The sequence below is a fragment of the Schistocerca nitens genome, chromosome 8 (genome assembly GCF_023898315.1).
Source record: "Schistocerca nitens isolate TAMUIC-IGC-003100 chromosome 8, iqSchNite1.1, whole genome shotgun sequence".
Lineage (NCBI taxonomy): Eukaryota > Metazoa > Arthropoda > Insecta > Orthoptera > Acrididae > Schistocerca > Schistocerca nitens.
In genome coordinates, this window is record NC_064621.1 from 588,991,462 (window position 1) to 589,003,597 (window position 12,136).

Here is a 12,136-nt window from a genome sequence, read left to right on the forward strand (position 1 = left end):
GTAGCTCAGTTGGTAGAGCACTTGCCCGCGAAAGGCAAAGGTCCCGAGTTCGAGTCTCGGTCCGGAACATAGTTTTAATCTGCCAGGAAGTTTCAACAAGAGTCTCAGTTCTTAGGGCTGGGCAATAATCCTGTCCGTCGCAGTCTCCTTCAAGAGCATGAAACTGCCCGCTTTGTACGAGCCCTGTTCAGTCCTTGGCATCAACTCGCTAACATCACCTGGAGTGGAAATTTTCCGGTTCCGCTGAAGCTCATGGATTGTTGCTGCTGCGGCCGAACGATATTTCCGTGCTCAGAAAATTTTTAATGTCTTAAGCTGACTGGGTCTTCTCCAGCGCCTGTGTTATGTTACAAAAGAATAGTAAAGTTTTGCTATAGCATTGTGATATTCCTGGTTGGTGTAAATTTGGTCTCTGTGCTAAATAAAAATGTCGACAATGATTACCATCTTAATGTTCAGCACCTTATCACTCCCAGGTCATTTCAATAAGTTCCTTGCTTTGTTGGGATGGAACTGTCAGCAAGTGAAGCACAGTTCTCCATCCACCGGTGCGGCCTGCACAGCGGGACGCGTACGGGCCAGGCGCAGAGCGTCAAGTGGAGCCTTCCGTGCGGCAGGTTCCGGGCGCGGACATCGATCGGCGCGGCGTGCCTCTTGGGGCGCAAAGAGGCGTTGTTGATGCGGTTTAAGCGGCGCTCTTACCCGCTCGCCTGCATATGCATTAGCGGCATCAGCAGCGGCCACGGAGACTGATGGATGCCGAGTCGGCAGGAATGCGGAGGGGGCGGCCCGTAATGAAGTCCGTCCTCAGACCCCGACCCTGGGCCGAGGACTTGGCTGACACTCGAGGCCACCGATCACCGACGAGCGTGCGCCCCAAGATGCTGTTCACCAGAGTGTAACATCACCGGCAATGGCTTCTTCAGCCAAGACGGTGTAGCACCCATCAGAACTATTTCACTCTCCAACACGTCAAATATTCGAAATGACAACCTTTAGGTTGTTAAACTGAAGCCAAAACCGGATTTCTTCTCCATTTTCTTCATCAATTCATTCTACTGTAAGGATCACATTTAGGTGTTCTTCAGATAGCACTGTTTGTTAATGAGAAGAACGCATGATGATTGTGCCAGTAATTTGGCTACGTATGTTGAAGAACGATAAGAAGGAAATGAAGTAGGAATAGGGGTAGGAGGAGGAGGAGGGAGAGGAGAAGGGGTTTTAGGAGAGGAACAGGAAGAGAAAAAATGGCATAACATAACATCCTACAATACTTACTTGGATTGTCAATGGCAATAGCAGTTTCTGCGCCTCATTATGCTATTATCTGATTTTATTTCATTATTGGAAACTATATTCATGAATACAGAAGCGCAGGTGAATGTAAATGGATATGCTGTCTACTGTCGTAGGTCTCTCTCTTTACGTGACCAGATTTAAGGAACCACTCGAAACTGCATGTCTCCTCATTCACTTCGTACAGTTTCCTGCTTATTGCTGCCAATTACTTTTATGCTGATTAGCAGTAAGACATCATGAATTTCATCTCTACTCTTCATATTTCGTTCACACAATGATCTTATTTCGGGCTCAGTAAAATTAACGGTTTTCAGAGGCCACCGACAGTTATCCATCGGAGGGACATGACCCACCCGCACAACCCGCTTGGTTCTCAACGAGCAAACAGTTACAGTAATTTGGTTTCTCTGGAACTCAATCAACTCAAGATTTTTCCACATGTTCCATTCATGTTTTTGTGAATACTGAAGCGCAGCTGAATGCTGATGGCAATGCCCTCTACCGTCATAAGTCTTCTTCTGTCTCTCTTTATGTGATCAGGATAATAGAAACACGCGAAATTGTAAACCCGGTAGTCCACTTGATTCTATTTCTTGTTTTATGCCACCAGTTATCTTTTATGCTGATCTGCAGAAAATCCTCATGAGTTCCATCTCTCCACTTTTTCCTTGGTCTAGCTAACGGTTTTACTACGAGCGAATTTAAGTTAATGGTTTTCAAAGACCATTGAGTTTTATTCATCCAAGCAACATGACCTACCTCCACAATCGGGTTGGTTCTCATCGGACACACAGTATTTGGGCTGCTGTAGATCTCATTCAGATTATAATTTTGCCTCATATTTCATGTGATCTCATCTTGAGCCGGTCCCATATTATACTCAAGACTTTCCGCTCCAGAACGACACGATTAATTACTTCTGTTTGTTCAGAGAGTTCAAGTTTCCCAACCATCGTAAGTGGGATAGAAAGTTACTAGAACAGCAATTTTGTCTAATGCTGCTACATCACTACAATTAACATAAAATATTCCCCCGACCACACCAACGGAAACGTTCCAAATGCTCTCCCAAGGCAAAATGCATTTTTGGACTCTAAAATACGTATTTTCGTTCCTAAACTCTTTTAACTGACGAGTGGTCATTACTGTTACAGTGATAGAAAACCAAAACGAAGCATCAGCTGCTAACTCTTTCTTGAAAAAGAAAATGTAATAAATGCTTAATAAGTTCCTCAGAGTTCATCTTCAGAGTACGTTTCGTCGAAGACTCAAAATCTGACGTGAAACTTATAAAGTGCAATTTAATAGTTATCCAACAGTAAAAAGATATTTGGGACAAGCGGAATTGAATAAGGAACGTGGAAAGAATTCGAATTCCATCCAATGCAGAATACTATGTTTGCCTATTAGTAATTTTTGTGAAAGATGGGATTTATCCGTGGCTCTGCCTTTCTTCACGTGACGTATTACTATTCTGATGGGCAAAAGTGATCTTACGAAATTCTCTTAGCGATTTTTAGTTCTGTACAAAGCTAAAAGCGTTCGAATGTAAGTACTCCTGGTGTTTCATGACATTTGATAAATATTTCATGAGGTGGTAGCGTGGAAAATTTTGAATTAAAAATTGCATATAAAGAAATATTTTAATAATAGTGAATGGCAGATTACTGATGCAGCTTGACTTTTTGAGGTCAAAACAATAATTTACGGCTATCGTATGTATATGGCGTAATGAACTCTGGGCCATGGACATTTCAGTGATTCATGTAGTTATAAAATTTTACAAGGAAACAGCAACCTGTGTGTTAAGTGTAATACTAGTTAACAAATTTAAACTTCTTTTCTGTATCTGGTTTGTAAATGGGTGGATCAACGTAATTTTGAGGTGCTCATTACACTGGAAAAATCAGTTTCTCTCTGTGAGGTCACATTTCCTATATCCACAGCAGAATAAAAAACGGGAAAACAGAAAATAGACACAATTAAGTAAAGCAAAAATACACATTCGGAACGTTTGAAACCAATACTATTTTGTATGTATATATGGACATGATGCCAATAAATGGTCCAAATTATTTCAGAAGATGTTTTCATCTTTAAACGTCTTTTGTTTGAAGTCACTCTCTCTGACAGGACCCCAGTAGTAGTCACCCATGATATAAGGGTTCCAGTCTCCGTGTTAACGGTGTTCCATGGTAAGAAGGTTTTGGTGAAAGCATTCACCATACTCATCGCTTGCAGCTCCCAAATTTTACGCAAAGAAATCAAGGTGAGAATGTAGAAGGGGAATTTTAAGCGACATTCTACACCACATGTTCTTATAGTTGTCCAACAGATTATTACGATGGTAACATAGTTTTTGTCTTTTCTATTACCTAAAAAGCCCTTCACAATTGCTTTAAAATAAGACCAAGTAGCTAACTGGATATCTGGGAGTTTGGTAACAAAGGTTGGATCTTTTAGTAATTTTCTTATTTGTAGTCCAACAAATATACCCTGTTTCAGCTTTGCCTCACTTAATTTGGGAAACTTTTCTTTGTAAGTGTTTGAAGGCGTCACCTCCTTTATCCAGAGCTTTTAAGAAGTTCATGATAAGGCCACAATTGATATGAAGGGGAGGAAAAATGATTTTATCGGGCTCAACCAATGTGGTGTTGTTCACATTTACGTTTCCATGAACATAAAACTTCCTTATAGGCCATTCCTTACCTGTATAGTGGTTCTTGCTGTCACGGCTGTCCCATAGGCACAAAGAACTGCAGTGTTTCGTGAATCCAGCCTGTAAACCTGTTAGGAGTGAAACAACTTTTAAATCACAGCAAAGGGGCGATTCATGATTCTCATATTTGATTGCCTCTAGCAGCAAAGCCATGGTTTCATGAGCTTCTTTCATGTCTACTGTGTAAGCCAAAGGTACCAATGGAAATGCATTGTCATTATGCAGTAGTACTGCTTTTAAGCTGGTTTTACTGGAGTCAGTAAACAGTAGATACTCCTATGTTGTACACCCAGCTGCATCATATGACCATTGACATCTCTACACACATACACAAACACTTTGAATCCTGCAAATCGAAAAATTGAGCAAAGAAAGCATCTCGTGATCCAAAACAGGAAATTTTGGTCCCTAGAGTACAGCTTGCTGTTTCCAAAGTTTTAGATCGCGAACCAAATCGTTCAGTTCCTTTTGATTAAAGAGCTGACGCGAAGTTTCATGATTTTGATGGGAGAGGTATTCTATATGTTCAATACTTTTTCATTCACTTGACATGGTGTCTGGCTCCGTGGCTTTCAGGTTACAGACAGGAACAGGTAAACCCTTCATCATGGGGCACAGGCAAATGCACTGAATATACATTTGGATATTTTATTTTACGTCTAATTTTCCTCGAATGTCTCGAAATATTTGTAAGAGAGAAGTAACAGTCTGAATAATTGCCATTAGGCTCACACCGCACCATCGGAATAGCGAATGGCACGGCTCAGCATTTTCCTTTCAACCACTCGGTTAGGTATGTAGTAAAGGTTATGCAGGCAATATGAGATGCAAAATTTTTATCTTGATCACCAACAGAACAATCAAAATACAATTTATATGTCTTATTAACCAAATCAGAAATTGGTTTTTTCGGGCTATGGGGTGTATTTCCCACACACGTAACAAAAGTTGTTGGGGTGGTTTAGACAGCAACGAGATCTACTAGTTGCCAATTTTCTTAGTGTAAGTTTTAAACAAAAAAACGTTTGCACTACCTTTAACAGGAAACACTCACTGAGGATCTCTTTCACACCACTGGGTTACCACACCAACCATTTACTGACGATTTGTAGATCTTCTAGCTTTCCTCTGCAAATCAAAAACAAGCAATTAAATATAACAACGGAAGAACAACAAAAAGCGAAATACTGAATACGAAAAATAAAAAAAAGACTTTAAAAACTAAAAAATGGTACGTGCTGCAACATTTTGAAAGGCATATTCGGATTCTACACACCAAAATAGATGCTAGTTGATGTATCACTGCCCAGATGCAAAGTGGCTGTTGACTAGTGCAATTAGCAAAAGACAGTCACGATTTGTTAAAAATGTGACCATTTTCGGTATAAGTAGTAGGCCATCGTCCAGTCGTAACAAAATGCACTGTAAAGATAACTGCTCATCTCGGTAGAGAAGTCAGAAAACATTCCGAGAATATACGTTAAAATGACGTATCGTTACCCCAATCCAACTGACGATGATGACACATGGAACAGCTGTGCTGACCCCAGTCGAAAACTGTTGCTCATGGCTTTTGTTTTTCTTGATTGTGATTTCATCCTCACTCCCCTTAAATGGGCGGGGGCTTGGACTGGTAGCAGTAAAAAATATCCGCACTTCTGCCAGTAAAACGTAACTCTACCTTATATGCTAATACAAAACAAGAAGGAGCCATATCAAATATGACTTTAAAATTATTTGAAAAAATAACGTGAATGAGAAAAACATAAAACATATGATGCTTTCTTAATGAATTAATTACAAACAATGATAAAAATGTGGACAGACAGCACAGTCAAAACACTTGAGAATCACTTGAAGAACACTAAACACTTCAGAAAGGAACTGATAAAACATTGAAAGTGTTGGAATATACGGTAACCATTAAAAACTGAGCACTGTGCACTTTCCCTACAACTGGGAAGGACTTGCCCTGGGACGGTGGATTGTAGATGAAACGTAGGGTTGGTGCGGAGATGGTGACCATACTGGTAAGAGGCTGTGACGTGATAGCGGCGACTGTGGGGGACAAGGAGAGAGAGGTAGGTTGTATTGAGATCTGTAGATTGGAGAGGAAAAGGGGCGACAGGGGAGGGGTAAAGGAAGAGGTGTGGTAGAGGAGGGAGTCCTTGGGGAGGTGGATAGAGTAGGGTGGATTCAAAGTTGGTGGGGGTGGGGGGTGTATGTCAGGTTAGAGAGAGTTGAACATTCTTTGGGAGAGCACGTGGAGGGGGGTGCAGATGAAGATTTGGTGGGATGTGCAGGTGGTGACGCAGCAGCACACTAGGACTGGATAGCAGAGGGAACACAGTAGGATTGTTGGAGTCGGGTTTACGGATATTGTGGGCTACTTAGAAGCGTTCAGTGTGAGCGAGGAGAGGTGGAAATTTGATGAGTTGGTAAAGCGCCCTTGTGGGGGCACGTAAGCGGATTTTGAAAATGAGGAAACGAACAAGGGGTCCGAGGTTCCGGAGGGAGTCACAGAGCTTACCAAAAGCGGATATCCATGAAACATTTGCATAGCAATGGGCAGAGTGGATCAGGGATTTGTACATGTGGAGGGCACTGGAGGGGTGTAGTCCTCTTGTTCAGCTGGTTAGTACTGAGGGTTCCACGTTAGCTGCAGCTAAAAGGTTACTCCAACTTATTTTATCGTCGTAGTTAGCTGGACGGGACAGTTGCATAAGGTGAGGTAGAAATCAAGGAGAGTGAAGGTGCATGTGGTGCAACCTACAATTATTGCTTGGGATTTTGACGGTTTAATCTTAAGGAGCCATTGGTTACATCAGGAGGTAAGCTGATTGAGGGGGATTTGGAAAGATCGTTGGTATTTCTGGAGCGTAGGATAGAAGGTGAAGAAAGCAGTGTCATCAGCATACTGAAGGATGTGCATGAGGGAAGTGGTTTGGGCGAATCAGCTGTTTATAAGGAGTAAAGGTGAGGGGAAAGAACAGATCTTTGGGGCAGCCCTGTAGTAGGGTGGAAGGCATGGGAATTGGTGTTGCTGGCAATGACATAGGATTCGCGTCTGGAGGGGAAGTGTGCAATAGGGTGGACCTAATGGATGGGAAGTTCACAAGTTTAGATTTTGGAGAGGCGACTGGAAAACCCAGTCCGGACAAAGAGGGAAGATTTACAATTGTTAAGCTGTTGAGATGGAAAATGGGTGAGGTTAGGGATTTGATCAGAAGGAGAGTAAATGGGACGGAAGCCACACTGGGAAGTGGATGCATCGGGAGAGGATGGATTCAAAGACCTTTCTAAATACTGAGTTGTGGCAGATGGGGCTACACGTGGAGGTATCATGGGGGTTTGTTTGATTTAAAGAGAAGCAGGATCTTTAAGGTTTCTGTATCTCCCTGCCACAGTCATATATTCTCATCACTCCACTCTCCCACCACAAGCCGTACACCTTCTCCGAGAAACCCGTCACTAACATCACAACTTCATCTGGACACGTGACCAGGATACACTCACACGCCAGAGACAAATACAGCGATAAATTTGAAATTTACTCCTTGCCATAAAACACCGCTGCTGGCGCTAGACGTGCGCAAGAGTCAGCGCTACACTCCCAGTTAACTCTTCCAAATACTGGAAAACATTCAACTCAGTTACTGCACCCATCCCATCCCTCACTACCCGATCATTCACAACAACTTTGCTTACCTGCTTATTTGAAAAATGCTGCCACAGGTGAAGAATGGGATTGTAACTGTTCAGTACTGAAGAAACCGAATAATTTTTATTTCGTCCATCTCAGTTACATGGGTATAAAATTTAGCTGTATTAAACACACACCTTGCTGTTGTTGTTATGGTCTTCAGTCCTGAGACTGGTTTGATGCAGCTCTCCATGCTACTCTATCCTGTGCAAGCTTCTTCATCTCCCACTACCTACTGCAACCTACATCCTTATGAATCTGCTTAGTGTATGCATCTCTTGGTCTCCCCCTACGATTTTTACCCTCCACGCTGCCCTCCAATACTAAATTGGTGATCCCATGATGCCTCAGCACATGTCCTACCAACCGATCCCTTCTTCTGGTTAAGTTGTGCCACAAACTCCTCTTCTCCTCAATCCTATTCAGTACCTCCTCATTAGTTATGTGATCTACCCATCTAATCTTCAGCATTCTTCTGTAGCACTACATTTCGAAAGCTTCTATTCTCTTCTTGTCCAAACTATTTATCATCCATGTTTCACTTCCATACATGGCTACACTCCATGCAAGTACTTTCAGAAAAGACTTCCTGACACTTAAATCTATACTCGATGTTAACAAATTTCTCTTCTTCAGAAACGCTTTCCTTGCCATTGCCAGTCTACATTTTATATCCTCTCTATTTCGACCATCATCAGTTATTTTGCTCCCCAAATAGCAAAACTCCTTTACTACTATAAGTGTCTCATTTCCTAATCTAATACCCTCAACATCGCCCGACTTAATTAGTCTACATTCAATTATCCTCGTTTTGCTTTTGTTGATGTTCATCTTATATCCTCCCTTCAAGACACCATCCATTCCGTTCAACTGCTCTTCCAAGTCCTTTGCTGTCTCTGACAGAATTACAATGTCATCGGCGAACCTCAAAGTTTTTATTTCTTCTCCATGGATTTTAATACCTACTCCGAATTTTTCTTTTGTTTCCTTTACTGCTTGCTCAATATACAGATTGAATAACATCGGGGAGAGGCTACAACCCTGTCTTACTCCCTTCCCAACCACTGCTTCCCTTTCATGCCCCTCGACACTTATAACTGCCATCTGGTTTCTGTACAAATTGTAAATAGCCTTTCGCTCCCTGTATTTTACCCCTGCCACCTTCAGAATTTGAAAGAGAGTATTCCAGTCAACATTGGCAAAAGCTTTCTCTAAGTCTACAAATGCTAGAAACGTAGGTTTGCCTTTCATTAATCTTTCTTCTAAGGTAAGTCGTAAGGTCAGTATTGCCTCACGTGTTCCAGTATTTCTACGGAATCCAAACTTATAACACTACTGGGCTGCGTGGTGGTGCAATGTTTACGTAGCTTGCGTAATCAAATACCAAGTTTGGTATATTACTTATTATGTCCTAACAGAAAAAGTAATCCTGTCAAAGAAAAGCCACGTATAACACTACACTCTGCTACTATTACACCATAACCCCAAAGTAGGAGTCAGTTTACAAAACAAAATTATTTTGTTATAGTAATTATGGTATAACGCACTCAGAACAGTGTTACCCTCTGAGAGGAATTTTGTTGTTTGACCATGTTGTACCTAACGGAAGTGGCTTATCGGAAATGAAAGTCAGAATTACGTAACTAATTAAACAGTGACTAACGAAGAAATTGCCTTCCTGCACTGTTAAACTGATAATGGTAAAACGGCCGCCAGCCTAACTAGGCAAAAGAATGATCAACATTCTCGTTGAAGAAAATAGTAATTAATAATTTTAACAGATAAACACAACCTATACTTGACCACAAGCGAGTGCAATTAACTCTGATACATATATATACATATGATAAGGTTGAAACCAACAACTAGAGCAGCAGAAGCAATTTGCAAAATTATAACAGCTACCAAAACACACTATTACTTTACACAAAGTGACTTGTCTTTATAACGTTATTATTAATATACACTTCTAATACACGAGAGAGAGAGAGAGAGTAAACCTGAATATATAATTTCCTACTATTGCAGTTTTCCACTTTTACTGCAGTGAGACACAAAATTAACATATATGCAAGACACTGACTCACCTTCTGCGATTTGCAATAATAAGCAGTAATGTAATCATTTACTAAGCAAGAAACATTATAAACCTCAGTCTTAAGAACTTTTAATTGAAGTTGGCAACAACACGTTAATAAGCAGTTTTCACTAGGAAAATTATTTTTCACTTCAAGAGGCTTTAATTAATAAAATCACTCTAGGCTCCAATGTACTTTCAGTAAGGACACTCGGTAATCAGTATAGTCCAAACGGTGAGGATCCTAAGAGGTTATGATGAGGAGAAAAGTCAAGGTAGATACACAAATTCAGATTTAAATTACCTTATATTTCAGCACATTAGCACATCCTTTAAGCTGATCCTTCACCGTACATCATAATGTCACTATGAAGCAATGATTGCGCAATGTGGTGGCAACTGCATGCAGGTAGGTGGAATTGCAGGTCGATTTCTTGATGGCGATGATAGAGACAAATTCCAGAATATTTCCAACTATTCGAGCCCTTGGAGAGAAACATGAAAATCCTCTCTTGGAAATCAGCACAATATGCGTCTTTCCCATGGAATAGCACGGACTCGTAACTCGTGTCCGTCTGGTGGCTCGTCTCCGACGGCTTCCGTCTCCGTCTCCGTGTGCTTTCCGACTGACTTCCTCGTCTACTTCCGTGTCCGTCTCCGACCGGTGGCTACCAGTCCCACCTTTTTCCGCAAGGCCAAACACAATTTGCGCATTCTGATGCAATACCGTTCCCGTGGGGAACCACTACACCTTATGGTGCAATAATTGCTAAGATTCCTAAGTGAGGATCAGCAGTTTACATAACAACAAACAAACGCATTGGATAACACAGAACTTTTGCACATATTAACAAATAAAGAAATATACAGTTATGTGTTACCCATTCAATCACACACATTTACAGAAGTAACATTAAATAAATAAAAGCAAGATAAATCAGTAGATCATTAGAGCTATGGTGTTACACATGCCCCATGTTTCGTTGAAGTTTCCTGTAAGGGACACTTCAAGGAAACATCCATAACACCTAAGTGGTGGTGGCTACAGAAAAGAAATTATATCATCCAACTTCAGTTGGGAAAAAAAAAATACATATTACAGACATACAGCATATACATTAAGAAAAATTGAGACATTTACACTAATTTTCATCCACAGACTGGTTTAAGGAAATTAATTTTCATCATTACACAGGATACCTTTAAGCATGTTCATTTCACACACATATAGTTTAAATAAAAGACAAACAGTACACAAAATAATCTATACATTAGTAGAATAGGTATAGCTTTCAAAGAAAATAAACACACATACAATAGCACAGAACATTTTAACCTAACAAAGCAGAAATTTATCATTCAATATTTTTAAAGGAATGTAAATATTCAAACACACAAGCATGTTAATGATTATAGTACTTTTTCAAGGTTTTCTCAAAATAGTTAACTTTAAAGCTGCTCTTCATTAATAGCAGTCCAAAATGTTTGTTGCACATAAACACATTAACCTATTCAGATCCTATCTTTAATCATCACTGCTGTAATTTTAAAACAAGGCAGTCCAAAACAAACATCTACGTCCATTTGAATTATAATCCATTTTTATTTTATAATAAGTTCTCACTGACTGCAGAAAGAATAGTCAGTTCATAGCTCATTGAGCAAAAAACCTAACTTACTTCACTGCTTGCCTCAGCACTAGCAGTCCAAGTTATACACATTCTGCCCATTATTGTTTTGGCAGTCTTTATAAACATTTAGGCACAAAAACACACTTTAGGTTTGGCAGTTCATGCCCACGTATCAGCTCCTTGCCCCACAATGGCAAGTCCTTTGGCTACTGCTCAACACAGCATATTTGGTAGTCCTTAATTTCAGGACCACAGCATTTTTATTCATTTATCTTGTTTCATTGCCCAACAACATATTTTTGAGCAGTTCATTATCATCATCTTCATGTTTTTCATCATTCTGTCACACTTTTGGTACAAATTGCATTAATGGTATAAAACATGATACCTGCAACTTTGAAACAGTTATTAGACACTGGCAACAAAACCATTTCTTTTCAAATGACAACTTCAGAAAATATATACATTGGTCAAGAAAATTTTAAATGACATTTTTGGCATAATGACAATGTTCAGGGGTTATTTAAGTCCCTGATTTATATTTTTTCTCCCCTCTTTCTTACTCATCAATATTTCTTCCAAAGTCAGTACTCAGTATAATTACACATTTAGGTTATCAAATATGTCAAGATCAGAACAGTAACTTTACGTCCTTCTGTAAGTGACTTCTGCCTACTCTTTGTGGCACTAGACACATATATCTCATA